Genomic DNA, 17,852 nt, shown 5'->3' with positions numbered 1-17,852 from the left:
TTCTGTCTGCAGAGGGGGTGTGGCAGCTTAAAAGTGTATTGCAGCCTCATAGAGCCAGGTGTCTCCTGATTCTCTTTCAGAGAAGGAGGTAAATTTATCCAGATCTCCTAGGGTAAACTTTGCATTTTGTTCTATTGACTAGACCTGAATTATTTGTCAACTTCTAAATTAATCTGTCAAATGAAAGAGAAGTGGTCTGATTGCCAGATTATTTATTTATTTATTTATTATTTTTCTTTGTAGGGTTGCCTGTTAATTGATAGCACACTGTGATGCCAAAAAAAAAATATGCATACACTTGATTTTTCTATTAGCTCATTCAAGGTTCTGGGGTTATATAGAGGACAATTCCCTGCCATAATAGAGCACATTTTAAAAAGGTCATACAGATAATATTTTTGAAAATAAAAATAATTCCAGTTTTTAAATTGCCATGGAGAAAAATAAAACATTATTATGTAATAGACAGCTCCTAGGATAGAAGACAGACCCTTCTTTAGTTGGAATTATTTGAAAGACCTCACTAATGAGGTTGTGGCTCCCCCCGACAGCCCCAAGAATGAAAATAAAGGAAGATACTGAGTTCCTTCCATAGAAATTTCAGGCACCCAGCTAGCCTTGAGAAATAAGTGATCAAACTGATTAGCAAGAAGATAATAGTAGCTTAAAACAATGGCCAAGGAAATTAAAGTTCACGAGAATGTTTGGTTCCCTCTAATAACTAAGGACAACATCTTAACAAATATCCTCAAATCTTTTTTTTTGGAAACCTGGATGCATCCACTGGCACATAGACCTTAGACAAGGGAGAACTAAGAACTAAAGTCTAACTGTTGCTCTTTGTTCTAAATTTCCTCCTGAGAGGCCTGGAAGAAGGCACGCCCATGACCCAGGGCTAACATTGTTTTCTGCTAATCCCAAATTTTTAGACAAGGCCTCTTTCCTTAACCAGTCACAAATAAGACAATCTTTGAATCCATCTGTGACTTCTACTCCCGCCCCCTGACATTTGAGATGTCCCACCATTTTAGGTCTAATCAACATATAGCCTCCCTGTATTGATTTAATGATTTAAATACAGAATCAGAATGGGGGGCCATGTCACACCTGCCATTTTTTCATCTTTGCAGCTGGGCTTTTCTTCTCTGCTGGACTCTGCTGTTTCCCACAAGGTCTTCAGAGAGTCTGCCCTGAATCCTACAACCAGGAGATGAGAAGCACAGAGTGACATCAGCAGGAGAACATAAAGATGCGGTGACAGTTGTCCTCCTGAGTCCGGAGCAGTGCACTCCTACCGCTGGTGTCCTAGCTAAGACTGGAGGCAACAGGCCCGATGATAGTCTAGGAGTGCTGCAGTCAGGGTCCCCACAATGGGCACCCAGCCTCTGCCCTTGCACTCTGCATGAGCGTGACCGTTGTCACCTCCGAGTCCCTGGGTACAGATCAATGCATCTTACCAGAGCTGCATGTGAGGAAGGACCATGTGAGTCCCAGGAAACAGCTGAGGCCCTGCAGGGGGAGGTGGCCAGGACCGAGACCTGATGCCTCTGTGGAGAATCGTCTGTGGGTGTGAGTGGCACTGTGGGGTCAGTGCCCGGGTTCTGCTGCTCCCCCTCCTCAAAGATCAGGGGCTGGCGTGTGTGTGGCACCTGGAACTGCAGGGCCACCACCTTTGTGTGAGGCCGTCATGGGGACCTGAATACGGTGTTGCGTGCAGACCCCACCCATCCATTGGCCCCAATTCCTGGCCAGCTTCTGCCAAGGTGAGAGGGTGGAATTTGGAAGGTGGTTGTAAGCTGAAGCCTGTCCCCCAGTGGCTGACATACAGTGGTCACACTCCCTGTGTGGGGGAAAGAGAGAGAGATCGGAATGTTATTGTGTCTATGGAGAAAGATGAAGACATAAGAAAGTCCATTTTGATCTGTACTAGGAAAAATTCTTCTGCCTTGAGATGCTGCCAATCTGTAACCCTAGACCCAACCCTGTGCTCACAGAAGCATGTGCTGTATTGACTCAAGTTTTAATGGATTTAGGGCTGTGCAGGATGTGCCTTAGTCAAAATGTGTTTGCACGTCCAGGACTTTAGGCTGCCAGCTGCCTGTCCAGGGTCTGAATGTCCTACTGTGACCTGTTTCCTCACCTGGCCCAGAGGACAGACAGGGAAGGCTTGTTTTGAGGATCAGGCAGGGTAATCCCAGTCAGCCCTCATTAGCTTACCTATCCTCCAGGTCTTTTTGATTTCTTTTTTCTCTTCTTTGTTATGAAACTGGAGAAATGTCCTCCAGCATGTCTTCAGCTGGGGAGGTAGAAAGGTTGGACGATGCCCTTGACTTCAGGGCCCCTTCTGGGTGCCCCCTCCTCCTAAGGTTTTTAAAAGCATATACTTAGCAACATACCCTGTACCTGAGAGAGAGCTGCAGAGAACCTCCTGCGTGTCCAAACCAGAACACTTTGTTCCCTGACCCCGGGCCCTCATCACACCCCAAAGCCCAAATACTTTCAGGTGGCCAGCTTCAGACAAGAGTCTGAACTCAATGCTTGTTTTCTGAGGTCTACACAGGCCCGTATAATGGGGCTACCTCCATTCTACCCTATGCCTCCCCCAATCCATTAGGGGCCTCAACCCCAGTGATCCCTAACTGGGAGCAAGGTTCCCCAGGCAAGGAATGCAGCCCTCCCCAGGATGCTGGCCTGGCCATGTCCCAGTGGACATCAGTCCTGGAGCAAGAGGTCCAAGGCAGAGAGTTTCACCCCCCATTTCACCAGGTGTGGTGACATTTCTGGGTTCCTAGCCTTCAAGATGGGATTTCCTTACTGTGCCACAGTGGGGGAAACCGAGGCACAGGGCCGCTGAGCAGTAAAGAAAGGAAACCTCTGTGACTAGGAAACGTGTCACTTGCCCAGCACAGCCACTCCAGGATAGCACCCTTTGGGATGTACCGTTGAGGTGTTCCTGGCACTTGGCATGGCACTGGTGTGGAGGTCAGCAGCTTGTGGAGTTGGGGGAGGGGGTGCTGGCAGGGGCGGGTAATTTTGGTCCCACCATGGGGAAGAAGGGGACATTGCCCCTTTCCCCACACCTTGGGCACAGCAGCAATTTTCTTCTCTGACGTGTGTGGGCACCAATGCCTATGTGGGTGTGGGTGCGTCCTCCCCTTTTGTTGATGAAGAACCTTCCTGCAGCCATTGGGGTGGGTATGGGCACCACACGTGCCTGGCAGCAGGGTGGTGCCTGCGGAGGCTTGGCTACTATCTGTCTCCCTGCCACCTCCCCAGGGGAAGCAGGCCCTGTGCCCTAGTGTCCCTCATATCCAGTCCCTCACATTCTTCACTTGACATCTCTCTGCCTGATTCTCCCAACTCAGCCCCTCCCAGGTTTCTCCAAACCCTGTGGGCCCTGGGATGGGATTAAAGGAGGCAGCAACTGTGCTGCCTGCCTCTGCCTGAAGTCAGGGATCCCTGGCCGCTACTGGCATCTGGTGGGCAGGGTAGGTGGGGAGGTCATGGGTCAGCTTTTCCACTCCCTAGCCTGCACTGGCTAAGTCACCAGGTGTAACCGGCCTGGAGGCTGATCTGTGTCCTCCACAGTCCCTTGATGCATTATATTGAAGCCAATACTTGTGTGAATGACTTGACCTGTTGTTACCGCCCAGATCAAACCAGAACTGGAAGACTGTTGCACTTGGACCCAGAGCCTGGGGCTGAGGCTGCCGTGACCACCCTGTTCTCTTCCTTCTGGGGTCCCCAGGAATCTCCCAGGACTGAATGATCCCCATAAAACACAGTGGCCTGTTGGGGTCTGCGTGTTTCCTGAACAAAGGAATGAACACACAAGACAACACAAGACGTGACAAACGTGGCGGCCGCCCTGAATGACACGCTCTGCTTTATTTTATACCATCCTTTGTGGAATGTTAGCAAGTCACCAGACACATTGTTGTTTCTCTGATCTTTCCCTGACTTTCTGAATTTCCAAGATGTTTACATATAAACAAGCCCCCAGGGCCTGCTATTTGCAACTGAGGCCAGTCTTGTGGGCTCCTTTGTCCTCCCTGTTTGCAGAGGAGGAATGCCCAGCTTCGTTTGCAAGAGCGGGACTATAATGTTAATGGGGGAATGGCCTGCTCAGTTGTAAAAGCAGATAGTCCTCTACATTTCCCCTTTCCTTATTTACAAGTTTGAATTTCTTTCAAAACTATCATTACATGTTGAGCTTGCTGGGATTCGGTGTTTGTCTTCTGGCACCGTCTCCAGCAGACTGTGAAAATGACAAAAGTAAGAACAACAAGCAATACATTGCTAGAAATAGAGGTCAGTAAGGTTTTTACAGGGCTCATAGGGTTCAAAGACGTCAAACTTTGTGCAATACCAGTCATCAGATCTGCACCAGTCAGCAATGGTAACTGATTGCGAAATGTTTCAGAAATGTTCTGTGTTAATTCTTGTATTTTTAGGGAAAGATTATTATGACCAATTAAAAGTCTCTTTGTCAATTATGTACAGTGCTGTTAAAAGGAACAGGAGTAATACAAAATTGGGTAGTATTCCAATCACATTTCAACAAAGCTTGTGTATTCAACACTGTTAGCTGATCTCCCAACCAAGAAACTGCTAGTTCCAGATTATCCACTTGCTCAGTCAAATGAGCATCTATGTCTCGTTGCTGCTGCCACAACAAATGTGATTGTTCATGCCACTGTTGCACAAATTCTGCATTTTGTATACTCTGGTGTAGAGCTAGTCCAGCAACAGCAGCGGTGGAAGCAATTGCTACAAGCCCTATCACCGCGGTCACGATGATTCCAACCATCCTCCAACTGCGGTGGACAAGATCTTGCATAGCCTTGTAGATTTGAGTAACCCCAGCAGATTCACTCCAAGTACGTGTTAAGTTTATAGGTAGCCAGGTTTCTTTTCTGGCTCTTAGTATATATAAATCGGAATGAGACTCATTCCAATTATTATTCCACCAAGTAGTATTTATATAACTTAAGAATGTACAATTGTTTGTACAGTTAACTACCCCTGTATTATTATCCCATTTAAAAGTTCCTGTCAACAACAAGTAAGGCTTTCTTACACATGCAATAACATATTTAGAACTATTTCGATGCAAAGATATATGGAAAGGATTAGTAATATTAGTAGTAAGATTTAAGGACATGTTTCCCGTGAAAGTGAACATTGGTTTATCAGCAGCTAGCAACTTCCAAATATAACTTTGTATTTGTGAGGTATTAGCCAAATGCAGCATAGGGGGTGATAGACCACCATCATGCCAAATAATAGTTTCAATGCCATCCGCAGAAATGCTGTGATTACCTTTATGCCAACGTAGGTTGACATGACTAAATTTAGTTTGAAAATCTCCATGTACACTCCAATCTGTGATAAGGTAATTACGACCTTTTCCTTTTAATCATGGCCCACTACCTCTACACCTAGTCCACTCTAATTGGGAAACACCTCCGTTCACATTAGGGATAGGGCATAAATATAATGTAGTTGGTAGAGTTTCATTAAGTACTGCAGTATGATTATACTTAAAACTTTGAGCCACAATAATCATAGTAAAGGCAGAGATATGACTATAGTTATAGCGAACAGCCCAAGCCTCATGAGAAAGATGCAGACAATGTGGACTACTCCCAAGACATATAGGTAACCCTTCAACCCCAAATTGATATGAACTATTTACTGTGCCAGTGTCTAATTTAGGATCCTGGTTTAAAAAAGGCAATGACATCCAAGCAGTATCATTAGTAAATACTGGGACTTCTCTGTCTCCCCAGGCCACACCTTGATATAAGGGTGGAAAAGGAATATAAGCCCAGTATGTAAATTCTCCAGCTGTTACCTGACAATTTACTATGGCCAGCATAGCCAGGAATAAAGTCAGTGGGGTTTTGGGCTGCCCGCTTGTTGAATGACCCCTTCAGCTTTCTGAGTAAGCTTTTTCAGTTGACCCCATGTCGGGGGCTCCGCACGCCCAGTCCTGAAGGTGAATGTTCTCTGAGCACTCAGATTTAGCTCCTGAAATTCCTTGAGGAACTCTTCGGATCGGCTCCTCTTCGCCATGGCACTGTTTCAACCGTCGAGATGGAAACCACTTGTCTCCGGCACCTGTACAGACAAGAGCATAGCCTCGGCCCCATTGTGAAACTTTCCTTTTAAATATTTCCCTTGTAATGAAGGATAATACACCGACAGATTACTGTTTTGCAGCTTTTCTAAAGGCTGTTGAAAATGTTTCACCGCTGCAGACTGCTGTAATTGGTGCCAACGGTTGAGAAAATTTAAAGTAAAAAGGGCTTTCAGAATTTAATGTATTGGAGAATCTCGCCCATTTCCCCCCTTTTTTTGTTTAACTAACTGAGTTTTGAGTGTTCTATTAGTTCTTTCAACTATGGCCTGTCCTTGGGAATTATAAGGAATTTCTGTTGTATGTGTAATATTCCACTGATTTAAGAATTTTTGGAAAACTTTACTACAATAACCTGGTCCCTTGTCAGTTTTAATCTTTTCTGGAACTCCCATTACAGCAAAACAAGATAATAAATGTTTTTTTTTAACACGGGAAGTACTTTCTCCTGTCTGGCATGTTGCCCATATGAAATATGAATAAGTATCAACTGTTACATGAACCTATGATAATTTTCCAAATGAAGGTACATGGGTAACATCCATTTGCCATAATGCATTAGGACACAGACCTCTGGGATTAACTCCTGCCTCTTGAGTGGGCAGGTGTAGTACTTGACACTGGGTACAATGTTGTACAATATTTTTTTGCCTGTTTCCATGTGACATCAAATTTGTTTTTTTAACTCTGCTGCATTTACATGAGTCAGAGCATGAAGTTCTTGTGCTTTTATGAATGCAGAGGATACCAGTAAGTTAGCTTGTTTATTTGCTTTAGTTAAAGGTCCTGGTAAATTTGTGTATGCTCGAATATGAGTAATATAAAATGGGAAATTCCTTTTTCTTACAGTTTGTTGTAACAAATTAAACAGCTGGTTTAACTGATCATCCATGCTATATTTAATTAGAACTGTCTCAACATCCCTTGTAGTCTGTACTACATATGTAGAATCTGATATAATATTAACAGGTTGATTAAAATCTTCTAACACTGTAATGACTGCAACCAGCTCTGCCCTTTGAGCTGATTGATATTGAGTTTTGATTACTCGCTCTTTTGGCCCTGTGTAAGCTGCTTTTCCATTGCTGGAACCATCAGTAAATACTGTCAGAGCATTTTCTAAAGGTTCATGTCTGGTAATTTTAGGTAAAATCTAAGTAGTCAATTTTAAAAACTGGAAGATTTTTGTTTTTGGGTAATGATTATCAATAATTCCCACAAAATCAGCAAGGCCAATTTGCCATGCATCAAAATTGATAAAGGCTTGTTTAACTTGTTCCTTGGTTAAAGGAACAACTATTTTATCTGGATCATTTCCACACAATTTTATTATTTGTAATCTTGTCTGACCAATTAATGTAGCTATTTGATCTAAGTACAATGTAAAAGTCTTAATTGTACTGTGAGGAAGGAATGACCACTCCACAGGATCAGTATTTGAACAATGATGCCTGCTGGAGAATGTGTAGTGGCAAAAATCAAAAGTTGGAGTGGGGCTAAAGAATCTATTCTACTTATTTGCGCTGGCTGAATTTTTTCTTCCACTAATTTAATTTTTTTGTTGCCTTTGGGGTAAATATTCTTTTACTATTTAAGTCTGGATCTCCTCTTAGGATAGAGAACAAATTTGACATGGCATAAGTAGGAATGCCTAGAGTTGGCCGAATCCAATTAATATTGCCTAGCAAATTTCTGAAAGTTATTTAATGTTTTTAATGTATCTTTTTTTATTTTTATTTTTTGTGGCTTAATTTTTCTATTTTTTATCTGCATCTCTAAATAATAAGAAGGATCAGAGGTTTGGATCTTATTAGATGCTATTGTTAGTCCTGCGTTGGCAACCTCTGCTTGCAGAAATGTGTAACAGTCAATTAATTTGTCTCTCGTTTCTGCAGCATATAAAATATCATGAATATAGTGAATGATATAACAATCTGAAAATTTGTCTCTAACTGGTTGAAGGACTTGACCTACGAAAGTTTGACAAATAGTTGGACTATTAAGCATACCTTGAGGAAGAACTTTCCATTGATATCTTTGAGTATGCTGTCCATTATTATATTTGGGTCACAATCTTGGGATTGTCACAGGATAGTAAAAAAAAAAAAAAAAAAAAAAAAATCTTTAAGATCTATAACCATTAATTTCCAATTTTGTGGGATAAGAGTTGGATTAGGAAGCCCAGGTTGTAAAGTCCTCATAGGTTGAATACAAGCATTTACAGCTCTAAGATCAGTTAATAAGTGCCATTTTCCACTTTTCTTTTTAATGACAAGACAAACACAGGGGAATTCCATGTAGAAGTACCTGGTTCAATATGCCCCTTGGCCATTTGTTCCTTAACTAAATTCTTTAAAGCCTTAAGTTTTTCTTTAGATAATGGCCACTGTTCCACCCAAACAGGCTTGTGGACAGTGGCTAAGAGTTTAAAGGATTGTAGCCCATTTTGAACATCATATTTTTGGCAGCTGAAGAAATATGAGGAATGCTTAAAAAGGCACCAAATTGTTGTAAAAGATTATGGCCCCAAAAGTTAATATTAATGAGAACAATATAAAAGCATACTTTTCCTTGTTGTCCTTTAGGTCCTACACAGCTCAGGGGCTCGACACTTTGGTAGACTATAGAAGCAGTACCTAGGCCGGATACAGTAACCGATACTTGTTTCCTTTTCCAATGATCAGGCCATTGAGCCAAGCATATAATAGATACATCCGCTCCTGTGTCGACTAATCCCTCAAAAAGTATCCCATTAATTTGCAATGAACATAAAGGTTTTTGATCAGAAACTAAAGTTTCCCAGAAAACAGTTTTCCCAGTACTACCGAAACCTTCTTGTTGAGACACATCTCCAGATAAGAAAAGGAAAAAAAAAGCAATAAAAGCAATTGTGCAATACGTTCCCCTGCCTCTAGGTGCATAAATTGTGAGACTTCTACCATAATAAGGATTTCATCAGTAAAATCAGGATCAATAATTCCTGGGACCACCATTAATCCTCGCATAGCACTGCTGCTTCGACCTAACAAAAGTCCTACATGTCCCTTTGGTAAAGGACCACACACTCCAGTAGCTAACTGATATATTCGTCCATTAGGAGACAGAGTATAAGGCTGAGTAATAGCTAAGTCAGCAGCAGCGCTTTGCTTAGTTGCTGCATAAAGCTGAGAAACTGGGGTCAGGTGTGATGCTCTTAAGGAGGACTTGAAGTCACTCCTTGATGTTGTAAACCATTGCTTACAGGGTATTGTGGTAGGCCTGCATTGTAATTGTTGGGGCCCCAAGCCTGCGGGCCCCAACTCCCGTTTCCCGGAAGGGGCGACAACAAGTTTCCACCCTTATCAGTTATAGACCGACATTCATTTGTCCAATGTCGACCTTTCCCACATCGTTTGCATACCTCAGAAGGTAACCTTTTTTCTTTTGAGGCAGAAGAGCCTAGTTTTTTCCTGCATTCCTTTTTAAAATGACCAGGTTTTCCACAATGATAACATACACCTTGTTTAGAACTGCCTCTTAAAGCCTTAGAAAGTGCCCCAGCAAACAATTGAGCATTATAAATGGCCCCTCCAACACGTGCACAAGCCCTAATGTATTCATCTATATCAGCTCCACCGGCCTTTAGAGGACGCAGCAATTTTTGACACTCAGGATTAGCATTCTCAAAAGCCAGAGTATCCAAAAGAATTTTAGCAGCAGGGCCTGAACCTACAGTCTTTAATACAGCATCTTGAAGACAGGCTACAAAATCTGGATACAGCTCAGTGGCTCCTTGTAAGATCTTTACAAAAGATAAAGAAGTTTTACCCTCTATTCCAACCTTAGTCCACGCTTTTATAAACAAGGCTTTAATCTGAGTGAGAGCAATATCATCTAGGCCTGCCTGAGCATTAAGAGTGGCGTATTGTCCTGAACCGGTAAGCTGCTCTTCAGTAGGTCCTGGGGGATTTTGGGTAGCATTTTTTCTAGCTTGTACTCTTGCTTCCTCCCACCACCAACTTTTTAATTGAAGCCATTGCGAACGATCAAGGACAGCCTGTCCCAACGTTTCCCAGTCAATAGGAATCATCATATGTTCTGAAGAGAAGGAATCGAGAAGGCCAAGAACAAACGGTGACTGAGGTCCATAATTAGAAATTGCAGCTTTCATTTCTTTCAAAAATTTAAATTGTAGGGCTGTAAAAGTCACATTCTGGCCACCGTTTGGGAACTGAGCATTGGGGCCGAAAGCAGCCCGTGTTATTGGGAATAATTTTAATTCCTCGAAATCATCCTTTTCCTTCAATTCCTTCTTTTCTCCTACAGGAGGAAAAGGCACAGAGAAAACCTGACCTGACATAGGCAAAGAGGTTGGAGGTGGAAGCAAAGGGAAATCTTTTTCAAGGTAACAGGGAAGGCTCGTGGTGGAGAGATAGCAGAAACAGGAGCAGCGGCACCTAGCAATCAATTTTAACAACTGTTGTAACATCTCTAAAATACACTGCAAATCAGAATTTCCTTCAGATGAAGGAGGCATTAGCTCTTCTTCCAATTCCTTGTCCTCAGCAACCAGGGCGTAAATATGTTTCTCTCTAGGATCATTCCTCTCTAAAGCTTCAGATGCCTCACCTCCTGTGGCAGTATTGCCACGCTCTGAGTCAGTTTCAAATAACTCTAATGCCTGAGTAATGGAACTACACAAAGTCCACAAAGTCAGAGGCATCATTTGCCCTCGCTGATGAGCTCGACGCAAGACTTTAACCACTTGTAACCATTCCTTTCGATTTAATTGCACTTTGGTTTGATATTGAAACCAATAACAATTTCGTTCAACATGGGCAAACAATCGCTTCAGTCTTATGTTCCTTAATTAACTTCTACTCCTATGGACATCAACAGTCCCTGGAGTAACTGCAAATATTCCGAGGCCAGAGAGGTGGAATTCCCCATAATTTTCCCGTGGGTCCCCCTTCTTATTTATTTACCTGCCCGCCGTCTTCCCGCGCCTGCCCGGGGTGTTCCCCCTCCGGTTCCTTGCTCTCGTGGAGCCACGGACCCTGCTCACTGCGCCAGATGTTGGGGTCCGCGTGTTTCCTGAACAAAGGAATGAACACACAAGACAACACAAGACGAGACAAACGTGGCGGCCGCCCCGAATGACACGCTCTGCTTTATTTTATACCGTCCTTTGTGGAATGTTAGCAAGTCACCAGACACCTTGTTTCTCTGATCTTTCCCTGACTTTCTGAATTTCCAAGATGTTTACATATAAACAAGCCCACAGGGTCTGCTATTTGCAACTGAGGCCAGTCTTGTAGGCTCCTTTGTCCTCCCTGTTTGCAGAGGAGGAATGCCCAGCTTCGTTTGTAAGAGCGGGACTATAATGTTAATGGGGGAATGGCCTGCTCAGTTGTAAAAGCAGATAGTCCTCTACAGTGGCCAGGATGGGAGGGCTGGAGGTCAACTCCCCCTCGCCCCTGCCACCACAACCAAGAGGCCCCCATGGAGGTTGGCCCTGAACTGTGGGTCCCTGTGGGATGCAGGTTCCCACCGACACTTCAGGTGGTGAGCATGGGTCCTCCTGGCTGACGGGAGCCTGGTGGACACTGGGTGTGTGGGACCTGTGTAGGTGGGTTGGACAGCACTGGGCCTAGCCAGGGAGCCGGGGACTGGTGTGGCCAAAGTGGGCAGCAATATGTTGCCAGAACAAAACTACAGTGCAACCAGCCCAGCTGGTAGGGAGAAGGAGGCCTGCCTAGCAGGAGCATCCACCCCTGTCCTGGCCCCAAGCCCAGACTGCCTGCCTGTACTGGACATTGCCTGGTCCAGGAGGCCTGGGCATGTGGGTCAGGGGGTGTGTCCCTGGGTTCCAGACTTTGGTGGTCCCTTGGGAACTGAGTATCCTCTGGGCAGGAGGAGGGCCCGTGGTCCCCTGTTTGCATGTGCCCCTGGGGGTGTGCCCCTACCCCAGCTTCTCAGCCCGCACGGGGACGTGGCCAGGGCTCCTCACCTGCTCTGTGGCTCCAGCTCTGAACAGCTCACTGGTGACTCTGACAGCTTCCTCCCCAAAACATGGGTCCTCGTCTGTGGGAATGGGATGTCCCAGGCCCCCTGCAGGCAGGAACCCACCCCCAGCTCCTCTGGTGGGCTCTCCTGGGCTTTCTTACCTACTGGCTTGTGAGAGCCGGTTGGCCAAGCTTGGTGTGCTGTTTTCATCTTGGGCTCTTTCTTAGTGTGTGTTTTCTGTAACTACTGCCGTGTAGATCTTCTATATGAGTTTTAGGTAGAGAATCTTGCCCAGCCAGAGGTCTCTCATCCCAGAGAGCCTCCACTTTGGCGCCCCCGGGCTGGTCCTGCCTGTGCTCCGCTTGGTGTGAGTGTTGAGTGTGATGGATCCACGTGGCTACTTGACCCTGCATCTCCTTCCTCCTTGTTGCTGAGGCCAGTTCTGTTCTCTCTTTCTCCACCTGAACTGCATCTGAAGCCAAGATGAAGGATGAGAAGTGGCTGCTAAGAAGGACCCTCCTGCAGCGAATCTGCTGTGAGGAGGCTGCGCTGGCCCAGCCTGTCATGTCCTTCTCTAAGCTCATTCCAGAGGTCGGCCAGGGGCAGCCTGTCCCTGCCTGCTCTTGTGGCCCGTGAATCAAGAATGGATTTTATGTTTCCAAATGGTTGAACAAATAAACTAACACTTCATGACACTGAGAAGTTTCCACATCCATAAGTAAAGTTTGATGGGGGTGCAGTCATGCCCATCTCTTCACAGGCCACCTGCAGAAGGCTGCTGTGGTGCAGCCATGGCAGAGTTGCGTCCTTGAGACAAAGATCAGTTGGCAAAGCTGAAAATACTGATTCTTGGCTCTTTAGGGAAACAGTTTCCAGTCCCTGGTTTAAAGGTTGTGTGGCAGGACCCCAGGATCTTGGTCAGCTTGTTCCTCACTCAGGACCTGCTGTGGCCTTCGCTAGTATGTCTGCAAAGTCTGCGTGCCATGGTGCCTCTCATGGGGACGTTGAGCTCTGTCGTGCTAGATTTCAGGGTGTCTGCCTCATGGTCACCTGTCTCACCAACAGAGACCCTGTGGCCAGATTCAAACTAGCAGGAACAGTTGGTCTTTGGCAGCAGGGATACCTTCGAGCTGAGCTGCCACCCACCCTGAGGTGGTCCCATGATACCCACTGTCTGGGTCAAGGTTGGGGCAGGGCTGGTGTCCTGAACTGCCCTGCGATGTGGATCGTAATAGCCTGGGGGGAGAGGGGGTTGCTATTACTCCCCATATCGTGGGGAGTGCCTCACCCCCTGCGATGTGGATCATAAGAGCCAATTACTCCCCCCTGCAATGTGTGTCCATTATTAGCAGTCTCTTTTGTTCAGGATATTAGGAACAATTTCACCGGATGCATGTATACAGCCTGCGACAGGAGAACGAATACCAATCTCTGCACTTCCGGATATTAGGAACCATATCACACAATAGGTGTATACCTTTTGGGAGATTTGGGGTAATGTCCTCCTGTGTTTCCCTGAATATTCGGAGACACATCACAGGGCAGCTGTGCACCTACTACTCTCTCGGCAGACACATCATACTTTACCTACTGGAAATGAGGAGCAATATCACAGACTGGGTGTCAAGCCACTGTCATATTGGAAGTAATATCACGCTCTCCCCCACAAGTTATGAGGAACAATATCACAGGGGGGTGTGTACCTTCTCCGGTAGTGGGAGTAGTATCATCATCTCTTCCTTTAGATGACAGGAACAATATCACAGGGTGGGTGTACACCACGTGTGTTTTTGGAAGCAATGTCATTCTCTCTTCTTCTAGGTTTTACGATTCATATCACAGGCGGGGTGTACACCCCTTGTTATACTGGATGGAAGCTCATCCTCTTTCAACTTGTATCTTTAGAACAATATCCCATGGGGGCTGTCCATCCCTTCAATATTGGTACTAAGACAATCTTCTCCTTTCCTGGATATAAGAAACAATATCACAGGAGGGTGTACACCCCTTGCAATATTGGTAGTAATATCACCTCTCCTCTGTGGTTATTAAGGACAAAATCCCAGCTGATAGTACTCCCAATATCCCAGAAGGTGCACACACACCTGTGATATAGTTCCTAATATCCACGGGAAAACGGCTGATTTTACTTTCGAGATCGCAGTGGGTGTACACCGCTCCCAACCCCTGGGTATCCTTCCTAATATCCAGGCGGGAAGAGGATGACATGGCTGACAATATCGAAGGGGGTGGACACCTCTTCAGTGATATGGTTCCTCTTATCCAGGGGGTGAATGGATGATATTACTCCTAATAAAGTAGGAACCGTACAGCCACCCTGGGATTTTGTGGCACACACGGAGCAGGGGCGTGAGAAGGTCCCGAGTCACCGCAACTGCTCATCCGATGCCCCCCGGCCCAGCCGAACACTGGACTCTGTGCTGGGTGCATGGCTGAGCCTAACATCCTTGCTCCCAGTCTGAGGGACCTGGGACTGAACACTGACCACAAAGGTGGCCCGGGCTGGGGCAGAGGGAAGCCCAGGAGCCTGTGGGGGGCCCAGGAGGCCCCTGACTCAGCCGGGGGTGGGAGGCAAGGGCTTCCTGAAGGGGTGGGGGCTTCCTAACTACACAGGAAGCAGCCAGAAAAAGCATATGTCTCTGCGTGTGCTTGTGCGTGTTTGTGTGCCTGTGTGTGTGTGCGCGCCTGTATGTGTGCCTGACTGTGCGTGTCCCTGTGTGTGCGTGCCTGTGTGTGTCTGTGTGCGCGCCTGTATGTGCGTGTGCCTGTGTCTGTGTGCATTTGCGTGTGCATTTCCATGTGCCTGTAGTGTGTGCAGCAGCTAGTGAGTGGCAGGCTGAGCCAGGACACACCTAATCCACCCTATTCCAGGGCTCACTCTCACGTGTAGACTAAAGGGGACCTCATTTTAGAGGCAATCGGCAAGGATGCCCATTTACCCCTGCCTCTCTGCCAGCCTTCCAGGCCCCATCCAGCCCAGCTTTCTCTCCCACTCCTCTGGGCCCCAGGTCCAGAGCCTCCTATACAAGGAGGAGGGTGTGGCCTTGGAAAGACAGCCGCCCTTGGGGAATTCCGAGAGGGCCTCCCTGTGGGAAGCTGGCCTGGGCTGACAGCACCTTCACGATGAGGCCCAGAGGGCTGTGCTTGAGAAGGAGGTGAAGGAGGCCTCTGCCCCTCGACCCCAACCATGGACTTTGGCCTCTCAGGTACTACTTGGCCGTTTCCTTCCTCCTGGGCAGGCGGAGTGGGCGGCAGGCTTGACCAAGAGAGATAAAGGGCCACTTCTGGGAGGCCTGTCCCTTGGTCCCAGGCGAGCCCCTGAGCGGTGAGCAGCGTCCCTCTGGGCCTGACACCTGGCACCTCCCTGTCTGGCTGGGACTTGGGAGGCCACAGGGACAGCTTCTGACCACCAGGTGTCGCTAGCACTGGGAGGGGGCCTCCCAGGCAGCCCCAGGTCTGTGGTGAGGGATACGGGGCAGGGTCTTAGGGCTGCCCCAGCTCCTCATGTTGTTCTAAGGCCCCCAAGATCTCGGTCCCTGGACTGGAGCGCCCTGGCCCCTCAGCCCATAAGGAGCACGGACACGGTGCCGGTGCGATGCCGAGGAGGAGCTGGTGCCTGCTGGGCAGAGGGTGGAGACACCCCAGGTCTGAGTCTGCCAGTCCCAGCTCTCCACCCCTGCAGGGCTAGGGGCAGAGGGAGCACAGCACCTCCCCTCGAGACAGACCTGACCCAGCAAGGTCTCAGCCTGGCTGGCTGGGGCCCCGCCCCACTGCACCTGCCGTGAGCTGGGGTTCCCTTGTCTGTGAACCCAATGGTAAGACACCGGTCCCACCCTACCCTTCCTGTGTGATGTGAAGATTCCAGGTGTCTCGGGACTCCAGGAAGGAGTTGTTCAGTGCAGGCTGGCACCCTGGGCAGGCTTCCTAGAGGAGGCACCGGGATTTGGGTTGGATCTTGCATCATGGATTCAATGTGAGGATGATGCTGTCCTCCAAAATGTCCTTCTCCCGACCCTGTTTTCTTTGTTAAATGTAACTTGACACTTGACTGTTAAGACTCAGTTTGGTGTCACCTCCTCCAGGAGGGTCCCCCTGACTACAATCCCCCTTCTTTACCCAGAAGCCACCATTGCCCACTCATGTGTCAGCCTCCCTGGTTGAGACTGAGTTCTTGAGGGTGGGGCCTGGCCAGCTTGGGAGCTGGGTTGTATCTGCTAACCTTGCCGGCTCCTCTAGCTGGGTGCAGAGCTCCAGAGAAGCCACTGGGCCATTTTTAAGGAAGGCTGGAACCCAGACCCCTGGGGTCTGGGTGGAGATCCCACTCCAAGGGGGCCAGGAACACCCAGAGCCCTGCCCCTCCCCACCCACCTTCAGCCCTGTCCCTCTCCACCAAACTTCAGGTTATTGACGATGATGTCACCGAGCACCAGGTACACCTTCACGTAGTAGAGGGTCTCCTCGTCGAACTCCAGCGGTGAGTTGCAGAGCTACAGGGCCTTGAGGTAGAAGAGCTCTGCCAGCTTGCCATGGCCCAGCCGGTGGTGCAGGGCGGCCAGCCAGTAGTAGGCCACGTGCTCTTTCAGCCGGTCCCCTGGGGTGTAGGCCAAAGGGGCAGGTGTGAGGACGTGGCTCCCTGGGGCAGTCAGGCACAGGCCCCTCAGGAGCAGGTATGCAGAGCCCAGGCAGCACCTGGCTTGCCTCCAGGCCCCTGCGGTCACCTGGGCAGCTCTGGCCAGTCCCTTCCGGGTTCCCAGACTCACTATCCCATCTGTAAAGCAGAACTAATAAGGCCTGCCCCTGTCTACTGTGAGGCTTTGGCAAACTCGGGCTTGGATGGCCCAGCTCTGTGTCTACACATAGCCACCTGCCTTTGCTCACTGGTTTTAACCAGGGGAGCCCAAAAGCCATGCAGTCCAGGTGCTCCCGGGCACCCCGGCTCCATGCAACCCACAGACGTGACATCCGACTTCTCCTGGGTGTGTCACGATCAGAGCCCCTTACCTTGGGGAGTCACTGAGTGCCTGAGCTCCAGGTCCCCCCACAGTTGCGCAAACCCAGCTAGGCTGTCTCCAGTGTCCTCCCCTTTGCAGGGCAAGTGCCGTGGAGCCTGCATTCAATGCATTCCCACGCAGCTGCACACCTACTCTGTACTGGGCCCCAGGGCACAAGGCGCTGGGGCATGTGGCCTGCCCAGGGTTCCCTGTCTCTGGGGGAGGACAGATGATCTGGCACAGCACCAGGGGATGCCCGGCCTTAAGGGGCAGGCTGCTGGAAGGGGAACTGGGATTTCATCAGCCAGAGAGTTGTGTGGTTGATGGGGGTGGAAAGGGCACAAGACAAAGGGAATGTGCCACTCAGCCTGGCACATACAGGGACCGAGATGCCTGGCATGTCTGGAAGGCAGAGGGCACACTGGGCGGCCCTTGTGATCAGCAGCGGGAAGAGACAGAGGAAGCAGAGCTCAGCCAGGCAGGGAACTCTGCACTATGTGAGAGACCTCGGGCTGTGCCCCACGGCCAGACAGGGAAGCCAGCTGGGCAGATCTGTCTGCCTGGACAGGAGACCAGGAAAATCCAGCAGCTGTTTCAGCTCCTGCCCTGCAGACATGGAGGCTCGGCTCCGGCAAAGTGTGGGTCCTGGCAGGGCGGGCGCTCAGGGGACTTACCCAGAGTGATGCTGACAGCTAGGGCCATGTGGGCAAATT

At 48.2% G+C, this 17,852-nt stretch overlaps 1 long non-coding RNA gene across 3 annotated transcripts; it reads right to left on the bottom strand.

Annotated features, from left to right (window-relative positions):
• Positions 1-1,710: 1,710 nt before the first annotated feature.
• LOC111546716 lies at positions 1,711-16,763 on the bottom strand. 3 transcript variants are annotated; one of them, XR_003309859.2, is made up of 6 exons: positions 16,517-16,763; positions 12,132-13,363; positions 11,107-11,215; positions 5,858-6,123; positions 2,218-2,361; positions 1,711-1,840 (listed from the first exon to the last, which is right to left on the bottom strand). It is a non-coding gene; the product is annotated as an uncharacterized LOC111546716 (long non-coding RNA). The 3 variants fall into 3 exon arrangements; XR_003309857.1 differs by lacking the exon at positions 16,517-16,763 and having other exon boundaries at positions 12,132-16,478; XR_003309858.1 differs by lacking the exon at positions 16,517-16,763 and having other exon boundaries at positions 12,289-16,478.
• Positions 16,764-17,852: the final 1,089 nt, after the last annotated feature.

Source organism: Piliocolobus tephrosceles, chromosome 4 (genome assembly GCF_002776525.5).
Source record: "Piliocolobus tephrosceles isolate RC106 chromosome 4, ASM277652v3, whole genome shotgun sequence".
In the NCBI taxonomy this organism is placed as follows: domain Eukaryota; kingdom Metazoa; phylum Chordata; class Mammalia; order Primates; family Cercopithecidae; genus Piliocolobus; species Piliocolobus tephrosceles.
This window is presented reverse-complemented; position numbering and strand designations above follow the sequence as displayed.